The following is a 24,676-nucleotide window of genomic DNA, read 5'->3' as shown; positions in this document are numbered from 1 at the left end:
AGGATAAACATGTGGCAACTTTCATTCAAATAAACTCAGATGCCTACTTCTCTAATTGGTAAAAACAAAGCACAGAAAAAACTACATTTCCCAGTATTTCCAAATAGAGATCCAGATTTTATGGTGAAGCAGTTCAGTGCAAATTTGGAGCAATCAACATGTCTACACCTGAACTCAGAGCAGATATCTAGAGGTGACTTAGGCAAAGAAAACAGAAAAAATCCTGATATTACTGTTATTACACCACGCTGCTTTGCATTTTTTGCATACAACCTCAAACTGGTCTTAAACATAAGTGGCCATCAGTGTTCTATAGTGGTGGTTTTATTTATGTATCTATGTGTATTTATGTGTGTGTGCATGTGTGTATACACTGTACATATTATATGTTGTAAAAATTACATATGTATTCTGAACTGTATTAAAAACTGGTGAGTTTAGGATAATAGTTTTGCTGAAAGCTGCTCCTTTTTCAATGGATATATTCACCAAATGTTGTCAGTGAACTATTTGCATAAGAGAATTGTAGAGCTGTAGTCTAAGTACTTTTCACATGTAACTGGCTTTTATTGTATTTTTATTTTAGGGTTTTTGTGTTTTAACATTTCCTTAACAAAGTTAATAAGGTATAGCTAGTGAATGTTATTTTATATATCAGTTAATAAGGTCTTAATCTTACAAACCTGTCTGAATTTTCTTAAAATATTAGTAGATAACAGTAACCTAAGTCTCACAAAACTAAATTTATCCAAGATCAGTCTGAAGAGGGAATTTCCTGGTTAAACCAAACCCTGCTCTCTGAGTTGCTCTTTCCCAAAGCAACTCAGTCCAAAATGCCCAACTCCAACAGATATCTTATCCTCTCTCCTCTGCAGGATTCTCTTCAAAGACAATGGGGTACATTTGTTGAGCTGCCTGAAGTTCTCACTTCTGAAATCTACTTCCTTCTACTATGAATTATCTCTTTTGCTCTCTTTGGATCTCTTATGAGAAGAGAAAATCACCTTGCCATTAGGCCAGCTATGTGAAATCATCTGGCTGGGGAAGATCTGCAGCTTTTTCAACCAAATACTTCTGAGCTTACAGAACTTCTTTGTTGTTTAATATAATTATTTGATCAAAATTATGCTTTATTCTCTGAGATAACTCATTTTCCTACAGTAGTCAGATCCCATATCTATCATTTTATATAGTCATGATAGAAATGTTAATTTCTTAGACAGGAAAAAGATATATACCTTCCAAGTTGCAAGTCTTCATACAGCAGCTGAAGGCTTTCAGTGTGCTATGGCGCCATTTAAGGATAAAACTAGAGGTGGGTAAGGAAAGTAAATGCCATTCAGAAGACTATTAATAGTGAGTATGGACCAGTGTAATGCCCAGAGCAAAATTACCATGTTAAAAACAAAGATATTTTTTTGAAAATTGTGTAATCATAAAGGTTTAACAAATCGATAAAATCCCATTTACATCTGCATATAGTCACTGTGAAAGTTATATATTTATGCATATCATAAATTACTGGGTAATATCCTCTAACATAAAATCAGCTTCAGTACCCATCCATCCATAAATGTCACAGCATATTAATCACTGAGACTGCAAACAGCTATCTTATCCCTGATGGGACATCTGGCACAACAGACAGTCAGGCATACTTACGTTCAGTCATTGAGGCCTCAGCAAATTACATTTGAAGACCTGGATTTTGAAAGTACTTCTCTTTAAATGCAGCCCTCTTTGGTAATGATTATATGATAAAACATAATAAAGGAGTTTTTATAGTTCCAATATGGATGTGAAGTACACTACGTGGAAATATTAAAAGTATTCATTTCTAAATGTCACTCAACTACAAAGCTTGATGACTGCACAAACTTGCCCAAACAGCAACGTAGGGAGCAATACAAAATCCTCATTTTGGGCTTGCTTTGACAGGCAGTTGGGGACTACAAAAACACATTACAGCCATTGACTGACTCTCACTATGTTGTACACAGACAGCTCTGTATACAGTAACACAATATAAAATAGTGCATTTGTTCAAACAGTGATAGGAACATAATGGTAAGTTGCTCCTCCAAAAACATACACATCTTTCTAAACCCACTGACATTTGGAGCAAAAATAAAGCGTTAGAAGGACTTTTACAGAAACTGTAGATAACTATTCTGCACGCTGCAACTGTGATCAAGAAAAATTCTTTAAACACATACTTTGCTTTCCACTTGAATAAACCACTGATTGACTTCTATTGACTTCACTTACATAATTGAAGAATCCATAGATGTGCTTTGCTGGATTGTTTATTAAATTCCTCTTCCTTGCCATAAACTTCTGTATATAACTGCCAATTCTTTTAATTGGATTAAAAACAGACAACTAATATAGCAAAGAAACAGCCTCAGAAATACTGCCATTAATTTCAGTGGAGAAATGAATTCTCCCTTCTTTTCATACAAACATCTCCTTGAGTAGTAATAGTGCATGATCAAGCACTATTGAGATTTAATGTGAGTTTGATATTGATTTCAGGAGGGGAAGACCCATGGTGAGAAAAGAAAACAGAAAAGAGTAGAACGCTATGTAGATTCTGGACCAAACTTTATACTGAAATCAATGAGGCTTTATGTGGTATAAAGCCAAAACAGAATTCAGACTGTATAATTCTGAGTAATTAGAAGTACCCAGACTTGCGTGGTACCAGTCTTTTATTGATTTTTTCATTACCTTGCAATGCATGTTGTGATGGCAATTATATTTTCTGGCAAGCTTTTTTTTCTCTCTCTCAGCATCTGAATTGTTGCTTCTTGATTAGTCAACAAGAAAAATCAATACTCCATACATTGCACTTCCAAACTTTAATTCAATTACCATCTGTGAACTAATCAAACATTGATCTACCTATGTCAGTAAGTAGAAGGCAAATTTTTTATACTGTGATCTTTCCTTGCTGTTAAAGATTATATTTTAAATCATTCACTTTAAGTCTAAAATATTTACTGTAGCTGAAAGAAACCTCTGCTTTTCAACTTCAATTTCATTTAATTAGTAATGTGTAAGACCTTTTATGCCCCGTTGTCTATTTTCTGCCATTCATGCCCTGTGAATGCATAACTACTTCCTACCCAATACCTCAAATTGCTTTTTCCAGTGTGATTTTAATAGACTGAAACAACAAGGAACAATTCCTTTTTCCACCTTGTCAGAAGTTACTTTCTATTACCTCCCTTCCAATCCTACTGGCATAGGCTTCCTCTTATTAGCTACTCTGTCCATCCAACTGAGGTAAAGTCTAAGGAACATAAGGAACATAAGAAGTTGCCTTGAAAGAGGCAAATATCATTGAACAGAAACTGCCCTGAATTTAATTGCACTCCTTCCTCTTCACCAAATGTTAGCTCATGCCTCCCCTCTGAGCACGTAATCACTGAAGAATTTTATATTTTACTATACTTCATTATGTTGCAACCTCAGTTATTTGTATCAGCTTTATCTAGATATTTTCAAAGTAGTCTTATGGAATGACTTAAGCTTTTTTCTAAAAGGTCTTCAGTTATCCCTTAAAAATAGCCCTATTTTTTGCATTTAGTCATTATCAATCTTGGACAATATTTATATTTTATTTGACTTGAATAATAAGTGCTTATTTTTCTTTTGTTTCAAGAAATCTAAAAGATTGGATTTTTCTACAAAGCCTCTAAACATACCATAAGTGTTAGCAGCCTCTGGAAAGAATGCTCTAGATTTACGGTGTTTGGAAGGAGTTTCTTTAAGCACTGTTGAGATAATTACTTACTCCAGCTGACAGTAACATGGTGGGATTGCTTCCATTACTAAAGTGATGCAATAGATGGTTTTAAGATCTTCAGGAGGAATAGGAAAGGAAGGAGGGGTGTTAGCATGGTTCTCTGTTAGAGAGTGTTTCGACATGCTGGAAATGATAGGGTTAATCCTATGGTTAAAGATCAGAGAAGGGTCAGCAAAGCTGACATCCTAGTGGGGTTCTGTTGTACATTGCCTAACCAGGATGGAGAGACAGACAAGGTGTTCTATGAGCAGCTGGCAGATGTGCAATAGCCAGCCCTTGTTCTCATGGGGAACTTCAGCTGCCCTCATATATAATGGAAATAGAATCCTACAGAGAAGAAACGGACTAGGTTTCTAGAGTGTGTGGAGGATAACTTCCTGATGCAACTGGTAAGAGAGTCTACCAGGGGAAATGCCCCACTGGACCTGCTGTTCACAAACAGAGAAGGACTGGTGAGATATGTGGAGGCTGGGAGCTGTCTTGGGCAGAGTGACCATGAAATGGTAGAGTTTGTGATTCTTGGAGAAGTCAGGAGGAGGGAAAGAAAAACTGCTACCTTGGAATTCTGGAGTCTGGACTCTGAACTCTTCAGGACACTGGTATGGAGGGCCCTTGGGAGTCTGTCCTAAGGGGTAAAAGGGTTCAGGAAAGCTGGACGTTGTTCAAGAATGAAGTCTTAAAGGCACAGGAGCAGGCTGTCTTTGCGTGCTGTAAGAGCCAGTGGGAAGAAGATCAGAGTAGATCAACAGGCAACTTTTCTGAGACTTCAGGAGAAAAAGACAATTTACCTCCTAGTAAAGAAGAAACGGGCAACTTGGGGTGAAAACAAAGAATTTGCTAGGATACGCATTGAGAAAATTAGAAAGGCAAAAGCCAGGCTTAAACTCAATCTGGCCACTGTAGTAAGACAATTTTGTTTTTTTTTTAAATTTCATAAACATATTAACAGTAAGAGGAGAGCTAAGGAGAATCTCCATCCTTTCCTGGATGCAGTGGGGAATATGACCACTGAGGATAAGGAAGAGGCTGAGGTTCTCAGTCCCTTCTTTACACCAGTCTTTAAAAGTCAAACCAATTATCCTTGGGGTACACTATCCCCCAACCTAGAAGTCTGGGATGGGGAGCAGAATAAAATCCTCCATGATTCAGATGGAGACAGTTAGAGACCTCCTACTCCACCTGGACTGTCACAAGTCCATGGAGCTGGATGGGATCCACCTGAGGGTGCTGAGGGAGCTTATGGAGGTAATTATCAAGCTGCTTTCCATCATCTATCAGCATTCCTGGTCAACTAGAGTGGTTCCAGAAGAACCTGGAGGCTTGCCAGCATGATCCCATCTACAGGCCTATCAGCCTGACCTCAGTGCCAGGGAGGTCTAGAACAGATCATTTCGAGTGAAATCACATGGCATGCGTAGAACAAATGGGGGACCTTATTCACTCTAGAACTCCCTGAAAGGAGGTCGTGGTGAGGTGGGGGTCAGCCTCTTCTCCTGGGTAACTAGTAATAGGATGAGAGAAACAGGCTCAAGTTACACAGCAGGTGGTTCAGGTTTGATACTAGGAAAAATTTCTTCTTCAAGAAAGTAGTCAGGCACTGAAACAGCTACCCAGGGAGATACTCAAATCACCATCCTTGGAGGTGTTCAAGAAATGTTTAGATGTTGTACTAAGAGATATGATTTAGTGGGGAAATACTGGTGGTAGGTAAACCGCTGGACTAGGTGATCTTGGAGGTCTTTCCCAATGTTAATGATTATATGATAATATTTTTACACTAGTAATAAGTTTTATTATCAAATGATCTCAATATACTTTTCATAAATCTTGTAATTATTCATACCGAAGTGTATCAAGAAATTATTACATGAAGGTTATATGAAGATACACAACTTTTACAACACATCTTAAAAGCCTTTTGTCATCCTTGCCATCAAGAAACATCAAGATTTATTGTACTGAGTGGAAATATGAGTCAAATAAAAATGGTTTTACTGTGTTCTTTTAAGGAAAATATTATTCTACAAATCAGAAGTCTTTACTTGTGAAAGGAATAGAAACAAGTTCTTTTTGTAGTAGCATTCACAATTCTAATTAGGGTTTCAATACCATTTTCCTCTTTTCTAAATAGGGTATTCTTAGGTAGCCCTACACTAAGAATATTTTAAAATGAAATATCGGCGACTTTTCTTCATCTATAAGAATTTCCAATATTCCAGTTCTCCCAAACAGTCTAGTGTCAGAGGAAACACTCTGGATTGGATTGATGCTTTGCATACTTATAACTTGCATTTCAAAGAAAAAAAACTAATCGGTAATCAATACTTATTCTTAAACAGTACATAAAATAAATAGAGAATAAAAGTGGCATGTAAATTAAGGAAATCTGCATTTCAGAGTCTGCACAAATTCTGGCATTTTAAAATCTTGAATTGTATCTTCCCTTACACCACCTTAGCCATAGCATGGGACTCAAGAAGCCTAATGGCCTTCCCTAAATCAGCAAAGTACTACAAGAAAATAAACAGATGAAACACAACAATCTACAGTACTGTATCTAACTTCAAGATAGCAAGAATATACAATTTTAAATATCTTGTAAATGTTAAAAAGGCACAAAAAATATTGCAATGGTCTAATTTCACAATAAATATTATCTGTTTTGTTAAAAATCCACTTTCATGCTGTGGAAAGAGCTCTGTTCTCTGAAATTCTGAATAACTTCAAAAATAGAGATTCTGTTGACTTTCTTGATAGCCTTTCCCAGTACTTCACCACACTCATTGTGAAAAACATTTTTTTTTTTTAATCAAGTAGAAATTTTCTTTTGGCTGTGTCTTGTGATTATAATCTCATTTATTTCATGTACCCTTCTGACAAACCTGGTCCCAGTTCTTCCTGAGATCTTTTAGTAGAACAAAACAATTAGATGTCCTCTTGGTCTACTTTTCTCCAAGCTAAAAAAAAAAAAAAAAAAAAAAAAAAAGAAAAAAGCCAGTTGCCTAGAACTGTATATAATATGCTAGGTATATATACTGAAAGAAAATGAAGGAGGTGGATGAGATTTAGCCTTTCCCCACCTCCATCGCTGACTCGTTTTCAACACATTACTTTGTTTTACAGCTTTATTCCAGAAACTTAGTTGAATGGAGCTTTAAGCAATCTGATCAAAGGCACCGCCGCCCATGGCACGGCTGTTGGAACTAGATGGTCTTTAAGGCTCCTTCCAACACAAACTATTCAACGATTCTACGAAATAGGGACCAGAAAAGGGTACTTACAGTGGAATCACTAAAATCAAAGGTTATTAGATGCTTTAAAACTATTTTGAATGGGGCTGGTCTTAACTATTGTTCTACATCTGTCCCTGAGCACAGGTCTCCAAACACCGGCAAAGAGAGTTCAGTTAAATAACTTAACTGAAATTTGGTTCATAGGAAAGGTTCATATTTCCAGACAATATACTAACATATATGTATATTTTAGGTAGATGATATAATTCAATAATAGGATCCTACTCCCATGGCTATTGGATTACCTGTGTCAAATGAAGTTGAGCAGTGCTGCCATTAACCAGAACTGAATCCAACACTTGGAGCTTTGGAAAATACCATTATATACCAGTGATATAGAATGAAGCCAGCAATACCATTTCAACTACAGAATTTTTTTTATACATATGTTGCTTTCATTGTCATTTCTTTTAAATCTCTGTGGAATCAACATAAGTTTCCCAAATCTACATTATGTAATTCTTATCGTATTTTTTAGCTAATATGATCTTGTCCCAGTAAACTCACTTTGTAAAAATGTCCTCAGTTCTCAGGCTTTAAAATGACCTCTGTGCTTAGTCCATTCTTTCATAAAATACATTTTGTGGGATAAGTTAAATCTTTTCATCCCAAGGTCAAACAATGAGACTCTTTCTTTTGAAATTTCTGTAATAATGCAGCACACCCACCAGGTAGCTTAAACAAATTACTACAAACAATGTTTTTTTGTTTTTTTGTTTTTTAACATGCTTTGGACTTCAATACAGAACTATATTACATATTTTATTAGATCATTTACCACCTACTAGGTTATATTATTGGCTAATTCATTGAACACGATATGTGTTAGGTAGATTTGGATACCACTTTAACTCTTAAGTGTATCTGCTTTGCATTTTCGTGAATCCACAGAAATCAGTTTCACTATGATTTTATAAATAAAAAATAAGCCTCAGAGATGTAGGAAAGCATAAAATTAAAATATAGGCTCTATACGTCCCTGTCAAAATACTGTTTTATAAAAGTAATTGATTTACTCATCATCTTTGTTCAATAGATCTGATTCACAACCTGTTATGGTTAATGAAAGACAAGGACCCACGAGTAAAACCTGAACTTCACTTTAGTAATTGTTAGCACTAACACTGACTCTGGGAACTGTGTACTGAAATCCCCTCAGTAAAAGTGGCAGAATCTAAATCAGACAAATCCCTTTAGAATTGAAATTTGGTGGGACACGTCATATAAAACTCCCAAGTTCTGCTGAATATTCTCATTCTAAAAGAAATTTAACCTAGATTTTAATAGCCTAGTACTGCCAAGCATTAATTGTATATATTATATGAATAAGAATAAGGAGTGATGCCAGGGGTATCCTTCTCTGCTAAAATAGTGATTTATGAAAGTCTGGTAAAGAGACACGATCAGATTTTTGAGTTGAATATCTGATTGCAACTCTATACGTTTCATTTTGAAAATTTGCAGGTCATGTATTCATATCATCTGAAAATGGTCACACAAATGTGAATTGACATTTTTTTGGCAGTCTTGAAACCCCAAGCTGTGTGGTGCAGTTGACACTCTCAATGGTTGGGATGCCATTCAGAGAAATCTAGACAGGCTGAGCAGCAGGCCCAGGAGAACCTCAAAAGGTTCAGCAAAACCAAATGTGCAGACTAGAGAAGAGAAGATTTTGAAATGACCTCATACTAGCCTTTCAGTATCTGAAAAGGAGCTGCAAGAAGGAAGGGGACAGACTTTTTAGCAGTCTGTAGTGATAGGAAAATGGTCTCAGATTTCAAGAGGAGAGATTTAGGTTAAATATAAGGAAAAGAATCTTTTACAGTGAGAGTAGTGAGGCATTGGCACAGGTTGCCCAGAGAGGTGATGCATGCCCAGTCCCTGGAGACATTCATAGTCAGGCTGGAGGGGACTCTGTGCAATCTGATCAAGCTGTGGATGCCCCTGTTCATTGCAGGGGGGTTGGACTAGATGACCTTTAAAAGCCCATTCCAACTGACATGATTCTGAGATCAGAGCCCTGTGTGTAGTCAGTGTATCAAAATGCATAGTTATGAGCCATTACTTGAGTCAGCACTGCACATACTGCCCTCCTCATGTCCTGCTTTCTGTCGATGCAGCATTAATAGCACACTGTTGGTAGGCTGCACTGCCAGCTGTGCTGGGCTGCATGTGGGCTGGACATGCCTGTTAAAGCCTTATGTTCAGCTCAGGTTAATAACAATAACCAAATCCTGCACACCACTGTTTAATATATGGATATTTTAGGGATTGTCATCCCCACTAGCTGGTTCTGCCTTAATAAAACCTGAGCTTGCACTATTAAAGAGCATAACTTGAAGGGAATTTGTAGTTTATTCTTGCTGCTATTATCTTAGAGAAAGTAAGTTTTTAATAATACATAGCTTTTTAATAAAACATAGTTTTTCTCATAGTAGCTGGCAAATATGTTTATAATAAAAACTCTGGACTCTGAAGGGCAGCACTGTGATACATAAATACGTTTGACACATCCATGGTACTAAAGAGACTTAAGAAATTCACTGGGGAGCTTAATGTTATTAAGAATGAGCAGCAAGGAAATGCGCTACAGCCACAGTAGAACTGGTCTGAGAATGGAAAATGACGACCATTAGTTAGAGTAGGAACAAAAAATGAATGACGAAGAGGAAAGCTGTTATTGCAACCATCAAGCAGAAAAGATGTTAAGTTTTAAATTAAGAAACGATGATGCAGGGCTGTGGTTTTATGCTTTTTGTTATCGGTATTCTACATCATAACATCAGATAGTGCACTGGGAGTTAGAGAGTTAATGCTGTAGCTCTGTGGATTGTCTGATAGTTCTGGATACCTGTCCCAGAAGAGATGAACTACAGCTCCCAGAAGACTTCACTGTTCCATTTCTGTTTTCTTTTCAGAGGGAAAGATAAAATTGACTGGGAGTCATGAGACTGCCCTTTTCTTTTCCTACTCATCTCTGTGCTGTGCACTCCCTAGCCTTCTCACCTACAGCATTAGAGTAAGACCTTCAGTTTGGATGCTCTCTCTTTCATTTATTAGATTGATTAGCTTCAATTCCAATTGTACTATATTACATTGCGTTGTCTCACATTCTGCTATCATTTATTAAATTGGTTTTCTCCCTTAGCTTGTTGCTGCTGTTTTCCTCCTCTGGGTCCACCTCCCTATCTTTTCCCCTCCCCCCTTCCCAGGGCATGAGACCCTCCGCCCTATTAGTCATGGAATTAGTCTGAACTGAGCTGTAATCATTGACATACAGCCATGCCCTAAGAGGGAGTCAGCTTAAGGAATGAGATCAAAGAATGAACATAAGTAAAGTCTAAAGTGAAAGCAACATGCTGACAAACTAAGTTGTGACAGCATTCAAAAATAGCTAATAAGACAGAATTAATTAATTAAACGGAAAGAGAAAGTGCAAATGTGGAAGTATGAGAGTCTGAACTGAAGCAATGGCAACGTAACAATAAAAAAGGCAGTCTCTCTTTGGATGTATTAAATGCTTTTGGCTTTAGAATTAACAAGATTGGGAATCACCTTTTAACCAGGTTTGGAAGTGAAGAAATGTCTGAAAAGACAATCAAATCTAATAGAAAATATTAGAATGGACTGAAAAGAACAGGAAACATAGCACATCACCATTCCTGTGATTTAGAGAAAGTCCTTTTATGGTCTGTGTGATTATGATGCCATGGGGTAATATCCTGACTCACATCTTAAAACAAATGTAACCTCTATAATTGCCCACCATCAGAGCTATGTTGAACATTAGGATATTACAAACTGAGAATTACAGTGTGAGACATAATATTCTTATCTGCAGGCCAGAATCTTAACTCTTGTATTTCTCACTGAGAAGAATTTATCCGTAGCTACTGGAATATCACATTGTTATGAAAGCGTCTTCACAGGACATCAGCTGAAATGTTGTTACATAGAAAAAGATTAATAAATAGAAGAAAAAGCCATATTGGTAAGTCTGTGAAAACATAATACCCAGCTTGCCAAGCTTCCCAAACTTTTATGTTTCTGCTTGCAGAAGAACCTCTGAACTTTGAGCAGATCTAAGTATTCCCTTGGTAAAAAGCAATAGTTCATGAGTTTTGATTTTTAACTTTTGTTGTTGATGTCTTTTGTTAGTTTGCTTTCTTTCAGAGACACAGCATAATATTTATTATTTTATATGCATATAAAACTAAATCTCCTTTTGCTCCCATCATCTTACAAATGAGGCCTATGAGGTATCAGACTACTAAACATCAAAGCCTCATCTGGTCTCTGACAATTCCCAGTTTAAGTGAGAAATCCCAATGGACATCTGTACCATGCTTTAGAAGTCTCCCAGCCTCACCAGCTCCTGGCCATGAGCTTTCTCTCCTTGCCACCAGCTACAGCAGAACTTCCTTTATAGGTGTGCTCAGCAGCTGTCCTCCTGCTAGAAGGGTCCACCTGAACTAATCATCCCTCGTTTGAAATAATGAGGCATAGAAACCAAAACAGAAGAGTAAGTAAATCCTGTTTATAATTCTGCCTCTCACTAGTACATCCATGCTGATTCCATCTGGAGGACTGAAACCAGGCCTAGAAACTTCAGATAAATTCCTGTGTGACAACAGAATTCTTTTCTCTTTTCAATTTTCACTCCTCTCGTGAATTTAACAGAGTTGGTAGAAAGTGGAAAAACCTTGTGGAAACAAGTTCTCTCTTTCTAGTAACAATCTGAGGCAACATTAAAAAAAAAAAAAGGCTAGCAGCATTCAAGTAGATAACAGCCCTAGAACACACCCACTGACATTCAAAGAGTGGCCAGTTAAATCAATGGAATTATATGTGCTTCTTGAGCTGTGCTGCAATAAGACTGGAAGCCTTCAGCTTCTCAGGGCACTGCTGCTAGCACAATTATTCCGGACATCAGGATTTTGCTCAGTGATACTATGCAGAAAACACACAAGACTTATCTGCAAGCCAGAATTTTAACACTTATATTTCCAATTTTGCCCCATGAATCTGAAAGCTTGCCAGCTGTGTTGCTCCAACATTCTCAGTGGTTCTGCAGCATCCAGCAAAAGCTGTGGCTATGAAGAAAATCAAATTCTCCAAGGTGGATATTCACTGAAAGAACTACAAAAAAAGAGTTTAATTTCTTTTAGTTAGCATAATTAAAGTTACATTAATTTGAAGGTTACTCAGGTGTCTTTTGTTCATCTAACACTATTCTACACTTCACTCATTTTTTTCTCAAAGTGGTTCAAGGGTAGGGATCAATGGTGTTAAAGCATGTACTTTCAAGATTTTTCCAAAAAAAAAAAAACCCAAAAAACATTCTTCCATTTTTCCACTGTATTCCTGTTTGCCTGTGGAGTGTAGTAGAGCATGTTAGCATGACCAATTTTTCTATCAGTGCCAAGATAGCTTTTTTATTAGGCTTCTCTTAGGCATGCAATCAGTTCCAGTTGCCTTTTTGCCTCATAGCCTTTTCTACAGAGAGATGAAAGCAAAGCCGTACTGACATGCACAGGATGGCAGTGTGGTCACTAAAATAGCTTGAATCTATTGGTACTGGCATGATTAAGCTTTTCTCCTGTCATTTCCCTTAATGCATGCCAATTTGGCCTTGTCAGTAATTTTATCAAGTCTGACAGGCACTTTCATCCAAATAACGTCTCCAGAAACAATCTAAAAGCACTATTTCAAACAGGGTTTTAAATATTTTTCATTTTGCTTAATTTAAATAATAATAATAAACTAAGCATTCTCCACTACTGTATTGTCAAATGTGTATCAAGTTTTAGAATTTGTCTGAATATGCACAGTATAGTTTTTAAAAAAGCAGTACCAGGATTAGTTGTCTTAAAAAGGAACATATGTTTCTCTTAATGATTAGGTCTTTTGCCCAAGAAATTGATCTGGAATGTCCACCCTTCCTCCTACAGCAGCTTATTCAGTTAAACCCTGACCATTTTACTTTCAGTGCAGCACAGCACATCTCCCAGGGATTTTTGCCATATTGTTAACAGTGCATTTAGCTAGCTGCCTCTTTACTGAAGATATAATTTGTTTGCTGTACTGTCAGGCAAAGCATCTTCAAGTTCGTCCCTTCATTCTTCTTCAAAGCTTTTTATTTGCAAAAAAATTATCACAGAATCACCACGGTTGGAAAAGATCTACAAGATCACCCACCTATCACCAATAGTTCTCACTAAAACCACATCCCTCAACACAACATCCAAACGTTCCTTGAACACCTCCAGGGTCGGTGACTCCACCACCTCCCTGGGCAGCCCATTCCAGTGCCTGACCACTCTTTCACAGAAGTAGCATTTCCTAACATCCAGCCTAAATCTTCCCTGGCACAGCTTGAAGAGATTCCATCTAGTGCACAGCTCCCTTCAGGTAGTTATAGAGAGCAATTCAAAGTAAAGAAGGCTAATAACTAAGATTGAACAAGAGGATTTTTTCTTTCAGCTTTCCTAATGCTTATAAATTTCATAAGCAATTCTGCAGTGATTGCAGCATGTGGCTGCTTGTGAGTTGCAGAAGCCAAGTCCAATTGTCTGGTCCATTTCACTGCTTAATGATACTAAAGATCCATTCTGGGTCTAATGACTTTTTTTATTATTTGAAAGAGAAAAAAGAGCAACCCTGGATGAAAAAAATGACTTCTTCAGAGAATAAAAACAAGGTGGATGATAGATATGTTTTCTGCTGCTGCTTTAATTTTCCAAGATGAACCTTAAACAACTCTAGTCCTTGCAAGGAAACTTTAAATGAACTAGTCACTACTTTGACTTTGAATGAAATATGGAGGGCAGTGAATAGGTAGCTGAATTAATCATAGCTGAGTCCATTATGGAATGAGCAAGAAGGAGTTAAAGAAAAATGAGCGTATCCTTATAGGCTGCAAAACATTTACACATAACAGCATACATTTACTTAGTTCTCTAATCCCTGTGACATCCCTGTGAATAAATAAGGCTGAAAATGCTGACAGCATGCCCTCCCTTTTGTGTTTGCAGATAAGCAGACATATTACGCCTACCATGCTTGGAAAGGGAATAAAATGCAGAAAAGCACAGGAGCAAGCCCAGTAATTTTTAACTTAGACAGGAAAGAAAAACATAACAAGCTTAATTTGGAAAGGAGCCTGAAGTTTTGACTCTTCTGTTCAATGTAATACACATGGTTCTTGTTAAGAAGATAACTTTGAATGTCTGAACCTTTCCAGTTACAACTACAACAAAATATACTGCACAAGCCTGTTGATGTTGTTTGTGTAAACAGACAACTAAGTTCAACAGCCCTGAGCAAGTACTGACATGCCTTCCAAAATGGAGTGGCAGACATTGTATTTAACCTTGTCTGCATTTCTTCAGTTTACTTTGCCAGCTGAACTTCCCAGTAGCAGAATTTGAACAATATATATTTGTCTGGTCCCATCTGTCAGCAATGGATCTAATTGTGCTACTGGGTCCTTCCTAGCCTAAGCGTTCTAGGAAATTTTGCAGTCCTCCCAATCCTTTACCAAACCTGAACTAGACAAAAACATATTTGACCAGATTTAAGCTTTTCTGATGCTTCTTTCCAAAAGCATGTAGCCAGTCATAAGGTAAAACAAAGTATTATGTATGCTTTGATAAAAACAAAATGCTTAAGGGAAGGAAAGGATTGTAAAACATGCAACGTGAACACCTGTCTTGCCATTCCCAGTGGTTAGCTAACCAAGACTAGATAAAGATTTTCTCTGTCAATGTTGAAAGACCTGTCTTCAGAATAGATGATGTAAGCACAATGCTACTGCTGGGAAGTAAGATAAGAAAGCATCTGTGCTGGCTTGACAATGATCCAGCTGAGACCCACAGGATTACAGTTGTACACAAACAGCAAAGCAGATACGTTGGTAAAAGTTCACACAGCCAAATCAATAAACTGGAGGCTAGCGCATGCAGCCACAATTAAGCTGCTCTGCCCTAAACTGCCACATCCATAAGACATGGTGCAGCAGCACAGTAAATGCAGACACCTTGCAAGTACCTGCACAACCACCCACCTATTTGGAGAGTGCCCTCCCATCTAAAGTCACTGAAGTTCCTTGATGCCCCATAGGGAATTCGTTTATATCTCTGACATCACCACTGACTTAATCTTAAGCAGTCCTGAGAGATTTCTCATGAGAACATATAAACCATGCCAAAATCCAAAATGCACATACAGCAAACAACAATCTTATCAGTAGCAACCCTTACACTGCTGCACAGCAGCTTCAGGTCTCACAACCTACTACATCAGCTTCCCTATATTGGTGAAAGATAATCTCAAATGACTCTCGATCTTTTTCATATCTCAGCAGAAGAGCTGTCTGCCTACAGGGTCACATGCCACGAAGAGCATCCTTTCAGATTTTCTGGACTCCGAGACCTTACACCTGCTCAAGTTCAATAGAGCAAAGTCTTTTTCCCATCAGGACACTATTGCTAATAGAGTAAACTACAAGTCTTGTCTCCATGTCTAAAAGAATATCAGCAGTCAGTTCTACAGATTAGAAGCTACTTTAACTGAAGTAATTTCACATGTACTGAAATACACTATCACTGATAAAGAAATATGCACATCTATTTGTTCTGTCATCTGGATACCTACACTGCACCTGCCAAGTAGTGAGTTGAACAAACTATGGGGATTATAAGCAAACAGAAATTACATTGAAATTCTAGGAAGATAAGGGTTTTGGAGAAGATGAGAGAAAGAAAAAGTTCTCTGGATTTGGTCAAATTTGCAAAGTTTTGGTTCTGCAATGAATACACATTAGAACAAATACTGTGCAGCATGCATTCAAGAGAGATTAATGGCCACATTAACCTTTTTAAATATATAAACCAGATTTATCTCTTTGCAATTTGTGTGATAGTGTTATATATATTAATCTTTTTTAAAAAGTGAACTAAAACAGAATCCTAGTCTATTTTCTTCTTTCAACGGCTGGAATATCAAATAAACGCAAAGATTTACAGCAGTATGTGAGTGAAGAATTGTGTATAAAGAAACCTTACTTGACATTTCATCCAAGGAATGAAGTAGTGCAATTAGAGACATGATAAGACATTTTTAAGTGTTTGTTCTGGAACGGTTTTCAAACTTCAGAATTATAAACATTGCTACCATTCCCTTTAAGAAAATTTAAATGCATAGACACAACCAAATAAATTTCTTAGAAGGTACTAAATTGAGGAGCATTTCCCACATCTTTGACACTACTTACATAAAATAAAAATACATTGTAATGTGAAATGAATTAACCAGGAAGAAATAGAAAAAATGTGGAAATGTATTTCTTCTTACAACTGCCCCATAAGTTAATGCTTAAATGTGGTGATTTTATAGTTTTTCTAAAGTACTTTTTTTTTTTAAGTGACATGATTTCTGCTCAATTTGCCTCCTTGAAAATATCAATTTTCCCTCTTATCTAAGATCCTTGAGGAAAAACAAAATCTGTTAAATACTTTCGTAAGTCAGACTCCTTGAAAAATTCATCCACCACAATATTTGAAACAATTATATCAATGGGGTAATTTTATCTATGTCAAAATAAATACTCAGAAGAAAACAAATGCTTAGTAGAAGCAAAATAAAGGGAAAAAATAATCAAAATCTGCATTTCAATAAAGTTGCCTGTGCATTGCTACCTATCATAAACATCTCTGTGAGACTATTAAATAACTAGTCGAGGAGACCAGCTGTGTGAGCCGTCTGTGCACCTATACCTGCTTTATCTACGCTCCTCACTCCAGTTCATCTTCACTGGACTGAATGCTTGCAAGAAGAGGGAGTCCAAACTTTTAAGCAAATCTCTCACTAGCCCAAATTCTTTAGCATCACATAGACCAGCTTTGGAATCAGTACTCTGAATAGTCACAAGATCAAAAGTATCTGAGGAGCCATTTCACTGACCTTTAGATGACTTGAGAGTCAAATGTTCAGCTCAGGTTGGACACCTTGGCTCTTCTACAGCAGATGAAGGACATAAGCATCTAGAAAAGGTGATCTTTCACGTTCTATGCACCCCTTCATACTTTAACATCAAATTCTATCCTACCAGGAATGAACATGGAAGAAGAATCACTAATGATCTTTGAAGGTAAAGCAACAAGAATTATAAAATATGAAGTCTTACTGCTGATATTTTTACCCTGCATGCCCCTAGGTGATAGCTAAATTAAATACAGAGTTCAATAAGGCAACAATATTGTTTCATATGTAATACTTTAATCAATCTATTAACAAGGATCTTCCAAAATTTCCCAAAGTTCTTGCATCTCAATGCCTGCTCCAAAAGTAATGCCTCCAATTTTATTTTGTTAGCCCACAGTATCAGAGGTAGACTTTGGTGGTATGGCACTGGAGCTTGAACTGTTCTACAACTGTTTCATTCCATCTGTTGCCGTATGACAGATCACAGCAGAGGGGCACTGTGACAGAATGGCATCTGACGTTGAAGTTCCTATGAAGCTAAGGTGTGGAAGTGAATTCCTTCATGCAAAAAAAAATAAAATGACACCACTCATACACTGATGTGCGCTGAACATTTATGGAGACCAAACAATGGATGTGAGCACAGTGAGCAGTGGGTGGTGCATTGCACAAGTGGTGACCACTTAGGCCTCTTCCACTTTCCACTCTGGTTTTATCTAGGTATTTGCAAACATAGTAATACATTCTCTCTTCATGTTTATTCAAATGATTAAAAACTTAGATCTTTCCTTAGGATCAAGGGAGGAAAAAAAGATTAACATGATCAAAGTAGTGCCAATGGAAATAATAGGAAGTTTAGGAAAGGCTTGTCAGGGGAGTAAGAAAAAAAATAGAGGATGATTTTGCTTCTAGCAGAATTTTTGGAAGATATGTATGACAGGAAAGAACACAAGTTTGACAAAACTAGAGATGGCCTAAAAATGGCATAGGAAGCAACAATATAATTCCCCTACACACGGGCTTCAGAAGAGTCTTCTTCATGGAGGCATTCAGTCGAATATCATTTATCATAGATGAAAGAAAATTTCATGTAATTTTTTTTGAAGAAAAACATTCTATTAAAAATTTCCATAAAACCTCCACAACAGCTGACTTTCCACATAGAGTTTTTAACTGAATAGACACTTAAAAGTCTTTTAAAAGAATTTATGACTAACTGAAGTGAACCACCTGCTGACTAATCCCAGTATCATACATTATAGGCATCACGTATGTACCTGAGACAGATCAAGGAAATAATTTTAAGACTAAAAGATTTCTTCTCAGAGCAAGCACAATTTGCCAGAAAGCCAACATCCTTCTGTTTCTTTGTAATGTGTCCTCTTGCGAGTTTGCGTATTTCATTTTGCAGATTGGGAAGGAAACAGGAGGATAAGAACTAATTTGGCAATAACTAACTTTTTATCATAAGAAGAGCACAGAAAAGATGAGAAACAGACACAAACCACTGTCAGATACAGTGGATTTTTCAATACTTCCTTCAGTGTCAACTTTATTTGCTAGTTATGTTATTAATACTGTATGTTATATGGCAACGAATTAATACTTGGATCTCTCAAGTCAGAAAAGCAAAGCGTAAAAAAAACAACCTTTCTCAACCTTGCATTTTCCATTTTCGTTTCTAGACTTCAGCTGCATACAAGAGTAGGAGATAATCTGCTGAGTACTCACAGCGATAATGTGCCTAAAGGGGGAAGAACTAAGGCAGGAGTCAGAGTGCAAAGAAGCAGATGTTCAGACAGGGACAGAAGCAAGCAGTACAGGAGAGCCTGCAAAAAAAAAAAAAAAAAAACACAAGAGTAAGGAACAGTGAGAGCAAGAACGAAGAAAAAGACTAGGGGATAATTTTTTTCCTACTGAAATGAGAAAAGTAGAAACAAGTATTATTTAAAGTAAGGAATTTGCTTGACTAAATACGAGATACTTGAGATAGGCTTTGACTAAAACCCCCATGTTAGGAAACATTAGGTTACAAATATTAATTAATTTTCAACTTAAGTGAAATATATAACAGTTTTACTAATACAAGCATCAACATGTCTGTGCAGTAAATACACTTTCCAGTTCTGCTGTTAAACCATTTGAGCAGATTAGACATGATTTCTTTGCAAAATTTAGTTCTCTTTGTTATAAACTGAGGAAGAGAGATGCAAGTAGCAACAAGGTACAAGCTTTTTTAAACTGCAAGTTTAACATTTGAGGTAAGTTAGATTCACAGTTATCTTTGCACCTTACCTCAGCAACACAGAAGCATTAACTATGTGATCACACACCAGTCTATGAGAATCTTTTCCTATCAGGACGTAACATGAATGCTGTCTACATCTATAGAGATACATTTGTCTGTAACACCTCTGTAGCAATAATGGCCAGCTGGCACCTTTCAAGTGTGAGGATGGCTGGATGCTGTTCTGTAAAACTGGATTCTCACCTGGTTTCTTCTCTCTGGCAATCTAGTAATTTCAAATTGTGTTTTTGACAAGCAGTCAGGATTTGTAAGGATGTTGATCTGAAGGTCTGAGCTATTAAAACACACAGTTCACAGTTGCAGATGAAACCACTGGGAGATGTAGTTTCCTTCTCCCCTTGCAAGGTGTAAATCACATTCCTCACAAAGAGTTTTAACAATAAATTGACCAAATCTTGCTAGCACTGTCCTGCTGAGAAACCTGAAAGTGTTATGAAGAAATTAATATCCTGCTTTTAGAGCATGATATAGATGATTTGTAAGTCAAAACCCAAACCACACATTTCAAGAGAAAATCAAATAAAAATAATATCTGGCTTTCTCCTTTTCATTTGGAGAGTCCGGTTCAATTGATACCTTGAGGACAGCAGAGATTCCAGAAGAAAAAATATTGAAATATATAATGATATAAATAACTTTAAAGGATATATTTTACAACACAACTAAGATATAGTAATTATGACATAGGCAAGTTTCAAGAGCCTTGTTTTGTTAACTTCTTTTCTTCCTGCATGTATTTAGGATTTTTTTTTAATACCATAAGGTAATCACTGAATTACAATTCATAGAAAAGAATATAGTCAAATTCAGAAAGTTACAGTACTGATGACTACCCCTCTTTGCACTTAAAAGACATGCATGGAGTAAAAAAAAAAAAAAATCCACAAAAAAAATCAGAAAGCTATTTGTGTGTCTAATCAGAAATAATAATGCATCACTCTCTAGGAAATTGAATGAAGTTTCACTTGCAAGCTGATGCACTCTTAGTGCTACTGTTTTGTTTTTCTGATCAAAGCAAATTTCAGCTATTATATAATAAGAAGTCTTGATATTTAGACAATCTAAAAATAATCATGCTGCCAACTCATTCTTATGAGAAAATCCATCAGTTCTTACTTAACTATCTTGGAGGAATACAGGATAATTGTTGTCACAACACATGCTATAACTTTTGTATGCAAGATACATCTTTAAGAACTTTCACAGACGTACAGAATAGGGCAAAAAGTTATCCGCAATTCAAAAAACATTTAATCTATGGAGCCTCTGACTTTTTAGGTGAACCTTTTCTACCTACCATGACATTAACAAAAACCACCAAATATATAGATAAAATGTGCAAAATTAGGAATTAAACAGAAAAAGAACCTCCTCACCAGGTTAAGGAGGAGCTGGTAGTGACAACTCAGTTTTTGTCACTTTCCCAAAGATCTCACATATATTTTGTGCAGTAGAATGAGTGTTAGAATACATGACATAGAATATTCTACTCTTTCCTGTGTGCACTTTACAATAGCAATGAGGAGGAAGAGGAAGAGATTTCAAAACCAAGTGTTGACCACTACATTTTACAGGAAACTTCTGGCAAGGTCTGATGATCACATAGGAGTATCTCCTGATTTGTCAGGAAAATTTAGTAGACAAAATTTTTTTCAGACCAGCTGGTCCTGAACATGAGTTGGACATGAGGCCATACATCACTGTCAAAATGCAAGGAGATTTTCCTAGAGATTGAAATCAGAGTCCACTCACATTTTAGATTCCTCAAGGACCAGGCAACAGCTTAGCAGAGTTTCCAGGACCATAATTTTGGATTTAACTGCCTGAGTGCTGATGAGTAATTCTGATGCTTGCAATCCTTTCTGCAGCCCAACACAAGAAATCTCTGCCATTCAAACACTCTGCAGACCTAATCAAAGGACAAAAGCCACCAAATTTTACATGTGAGACATAATAAGGCATATAGATATACAGAAAGAAGAATAGGACAGAGTTCTGAGTAGCATAAAAGTCAAAATTTTGACAGTCTTCAAAAATCAATTCATGTAAGATCTCCAGTAATAGTAATAAAGGTAGTAGTATGAATAAAAGGAATACTGGTGGTAAGATTCTTTTCTGCTTCTTTCACATTAATGTGGATTTGAAGGCTGGACTATTCAGGGGAAAAAGAATTGGTTGAAAAGTTGCAACCAGAGGGTTGCAGTTATCAGATATGTTTTTAGGTGGAGGCCAATCATGAATAGTGTTCCTCACTCTCCTGGGACCAGTGCTCTTCAACATCTTTATCAGTGATGTAGATGATGAGACTGAGTGCACCCTCAACAAGTTTCTGTTGACACCAAGCTGAGTCGTGCAGTTGACACAACGGAATGTATGCCATCCATAGGGACTTGGACAGGTTTGAAAAGTGGTCTGACAAGAACCTAATGAGGTTCAACAAGGCCAAGAGCAAAGTGTTGCATTTGGATCAGAGCAATCCCAGATGCACATAGACTGGGAGAAGAACTCATTGAGATCAGACCTTCAGAGAAGAACTTAGGGGACAAAAAGTGTACAGAAAGTCACAGGATGCCCAGAGAAGTGGTGGACACCCCATTCCTGAAGGCATTCAGGGCTAGGCTGGATGATGCCTTGTGCAGTCTAATCTAGTTGGAGGCAATTCTGCTATGGCTGTGGGATTGGAACTAGATAACCTTTAAGGTCTCCTTCAACCCAAACCACTCTACTATATGATTCTATTGCATGTGTGATATGCTACAATGCATGTAGTGATTTTCATCTTAGTGACTCAAACGTATATCTTCTGCCAGAGCTAATGGGAAAAACTGGACAACTAATTCTTCAGAAACTGTGTTAAAAACACACTATGCAGCTATATTACAGATTTCAGTTGTATTAAAACATTTAATGAATGCATAAATGTTTGTGTCTCTTTATAACACCAGCTTATGAAGTGCACACCTATATCTTGTTGGCAATGCAAAAAAGGAAATATAAAGGGACAGATAAAGGAAATGCACATAGGTGTACAAAAAAGAGACAATAATACATTGTTTACAGTCTGTTTTTCAGAATCTGCATAGAATCTCAGAGGTGCTACTGTTAAACTGAACTTTCAGTAGTGAAATCCCCTGTAGGCTGGTGAACACAACACAGATTTTGCAGTGAATCGGAGGCAATTCATTCCAGGCATATATTTTTTCTTTCCATGACACTCATTGTGAAAATAATAGTAATAGAAGCTCAACAACTAGGCTCCACATTTAATGTATCGTATGCAATAGTATTCAGGTGTCACAGAAGTATGGCAGGTGTACACAGAAGTATGGCACTGCTACTTACATGCATCAAAACTTCAATATTTGAATATTTTAAGATAATGTGCATTAGCTGCTACTAAGATACTCCTCAAATAAATGTTTGAAATGTCAGTCTAAAACCTAATAGCACTCTAAAACAATCAGCTGCAAACAGATTACATTCCAGATCAAGTGCTAGTAATGATTCTAAATGCCCTAAGCTCCCTGCAGCATTTTCAGCAATAACATTTGTCAGGGAGGAAGCTCACATAAGACAGAGTTGTGTGACTGGAGCATTTATCCATGACAGGTATACAGTGCATCACTTCGATGGTGAAGACTCTGGGGGTTGTCTTTTTTAATAAGAGAAAACGCCAAGAGATCAAAGAGATCTATCTGCCAGCAAGATACCTATGCATTCCAAAAGTTGTCTCAGTCCTTAGCTTTGTCAATTTTGGCACTGCACATTTGCCTGAATGAAATAGATACAAAATAAATTGGAAAAGGACAAGAGGAGCAGAATAAGGTCAGAGAATATTAGATAGAAAATCCAGTATATGTAAGTCATTCCAAAAGTAACGTCATTTCAGTGAGAACAAATAAGAGACAACAGATACAATGAGCACAACAACAGTTTTTGGTAAATTCTCAGCTAATAAACACTACTTTTCAACTACTAGTCACCATCGTTAGCTATGCATTTTCATTAGCAATGAACAAGAGCCTACATGCCATACTCTTCAAAATCTGCATGGCTGTCCAAAACATAGCCTGTCTTTCACGTCACTATCACAACTGCTGAAATGCACCACCCAGTGCTTCATTGTGCTCCTAACCCCTGCTTGGTCTCCATAAATGTTCAAACAACAACAAATGTTAACGTACGCAATTTTTTCAAAATGAAGGAATTCAATGACACATTTTGCTTCATATGCACTCCCACATTAGACACCATTTTGTCAGATTGTCCCTCTCCTGCCTTCTGTGCACTGTGACTAAATGTAATGGAATATTGCTGGAAAGGTTTGATCTCTACTGCTGTACCACCATCAATTGCTTCTGATGTTGTAGGCCAACAGAATAAAATCAGAGGTATTACTTTCAGAACAGTCTTTGCACTTCACTAAGCACCCTCTCTGCAGGGCACAACCCAAGGTAGAAGATACAATGGACTCCATTGTGTAAGATCAGTTACAAGAGAATAGCAGCTTTGTTATTTTCTCATTAAGGAATATCATTTGATTCTAGTTTACTCATGTTTGTTTGTGATATGCTCAGCACTGATGGAACATTTTGTTGCCAAATTTCCTGAGGAAGCATCAGACAACAGTTAAATTTAATAACACCTTCCTTAGCTGAAATTCATACAGGCTCAGAGAAAATGCTTCACCAGAAGGATGGAGTCTTTAACCTACCTACCCCTTCCCCAGTGCAGCTTCTTTTCCATATACTCAGTTCTAATTGCATTAAATGATATGCACTGATCTTCTCCAAAGCTGACAATCAGTGTTTGATGCTCCTGGATACTGGAGATCCAGTCAGAAAACTGAAGAATTTACACAATCTATATTTTCCCTTAGAGAGATAGCTGCAGATTTTCAAATGCTAAATCTGTTCACATTTAACATTGATTCTGCTCAGACAAGGAAAGGAAAGGACAGTAAATTAGCAGCTTTGGAAATCAACACAATCAACAGTAATGATATTATGAATCATCTCTGGGAGAACTTCCATAATGGTCACACTCCTGCCATTTTCAGCAGCTGTCAGGGTGATCAGACATCTTTCTAATAGTTATCATAACTAATGACAACCGTTGGAATAGTTATCTAATGGCAGTCATAGCTCAGCATGCAGGCTTGAAGGCCTCCACGTGGTGGACATTTCAAGAGAGCTTTTACAGTGCTAATGATGATAGCTCTATTGTCAGCTAAGTTTTCCCCTGCCAGCAAGCAAGAGCTGCTCAAACTCAATAGCCTCA

General features: G+C 37.0%; 1 long non-coding RNA gene across 6 annotated transcripts in view; it reads right to left on the bottom strand.

Annotated features, from left to right (window-relative positions):
* The window catches only part of LOC116237983 (uncharacterized), a 342,684-nt gene that overhangs the window by 112,473 nt on the left and 205,535 nt on the right, over nucleotides 1-24,676 (bottom strand). For 3 of the 6 annotated variants that reach the window (XR_016465937.1, XR_016465941.1, XR_016465938.1), the window contains exons 4-6: nucleotides 21,149-21,305; nucleotides 19,580-19,817; nucleotides 18,820-18,917 (exon numbers count right to left, since the gene is read on the bottom strand). The exons of 1 other annotated variant lie outside the window; for it this stretch is intronic. This is a non-coding gene — a long non-coding RNA (uncharacterized LOC116237983). The remainder of the gene's footprint in view (nucleotides 1-18,819; nucleotides 18,918-19,579; nucleotides 19,818-21,148; nucleotides 21,306-24,676) is intronic. 2 more of the 6 variants (XR_016465939.1, XR_016465940.1) reach the window with 2 other exon arrangements.

The sequence above is a fragment of the Phasianus colchicus genome, chromosome 4 (genome assembly GCF_987193195.1).
Source record: "Phasianus colchicus chromosome 4, bPhaCol1.hap1.1, whole genome shotgun sequence".
NCBI classification, from domain to species: Eukaryota; Metazoa; Chordata; class Aves; order Galliformes; family Phasianidae; genus Phasianus; species Phasianus colchicus.
The sequence above is the reverse complement of the archived record's forward strand: the minus strand, read 5'-3'. Positions and strand labels throughout refer to the sequence as shown.